Source organism: Triticum aestivum, chromosome 5B (assembly GCF_018294505.1).
Source record: "Triticum aestivum cultivar Chinese Spring chromosome 5B, IWGSC CS RefSeq v2.1, whole genome shotgun sequence".
NCBI classification, from domain to species: domain Eukaryota; kingdom Viridiplantae; phylum Streptophyta; class Magnoliopsida; order Poales; family Poaceae; genus Triticum; species Triticum aestivum.
In genome coordinates this window covers 551,931,692-551,932,742 of record NC_057807.1, presented here as the reverse complement: position 1 = coordinate 551,932,742, position 1,051 = coordinate 551,931,692, and positions in this window count along the sequence as shown.

Here is a 1,051-nt window from a genome sequence, read left to right as displayed (position 1 = left end):
GGGGGGGGGGGGAACCCTAAAGGGGGCGCACCCCCTTTGCTTGGGGGGCAAGCCCCCTCCCTGGCCGCCGCCCCCCTCTAGATCTCATCTAGAGGGGGCCGGCCCCCTTCCCCCTTCCCCTATAAATAGAGGGGCGAGGGGAGGGCTGAACATCTGATCCAAGGCGCAGCCCCTCCCCTCCCCAACACCTCTCCTCCTCCGTTGTGCGCTTGGCGAAGCCCTGTCGGAGTTCTGCCTCTCCACCATCATCACGCCGTCGTGCTGCCGCTGGAGCCTTCTTCCTCAGCCTCTCCTTCCCCCTTGCTGGATCAAGAAGGAGGAGACGTCGTCCGTACCGTACGTGTGTTGAACACGGAGGTGCTGTCCGTCCAGCACTTGGTCATCGGTGATCTGAATCACGACGAGTACAACTCCATCATCACCGTTCCCTCGAACGCTTCCGTACGCGATCTACAAGTGGTATGTAGATGCAATCTCTCTCCCATGACTCGTTGCTTAGATGAACTCATATATGGATCTTGGTGAAACCGTAGGAAAATTTTTAATTTTCTGCAACGTTCCCCAACAGAAGTGTCAAGCAGCCTCTGCAATGTGGGTCAAGGAGTGATGTAGCAAATAGCAGAGTTATGATAAAGAGACGGGTGAAGGGGAGATCTATACTTTTATATACCTGCCTCCTGGAGGAATTCTCAAGTATGATTGTGAAAAACCCGAAACCATCCAAGTCGTACTCCGGTGTGGCAGAGCGCAGCCTACGGTGGCGCCCTCCCCCCATCTCTGATAAGCAACAGAAGAGACCAATTAGTATCTAGAACCGTATCTATAAACACAGCTAGCTAGAACCATATTTGATAAATGGACCATATGCATATCTACTCCAACTTGGCTCTAATCCAAGTTGGCTCTAATTCAACTGTATCATGAGCATCAGCTAAACAAAACCTAAAGAAATAAGCATCTGCCAGCAAGACAAATTGATCATAGATATGAAACTTTGTAATGCTCATGTTTCAAATTGATCATAGACAAATTGATCATAGGTACATTAGCA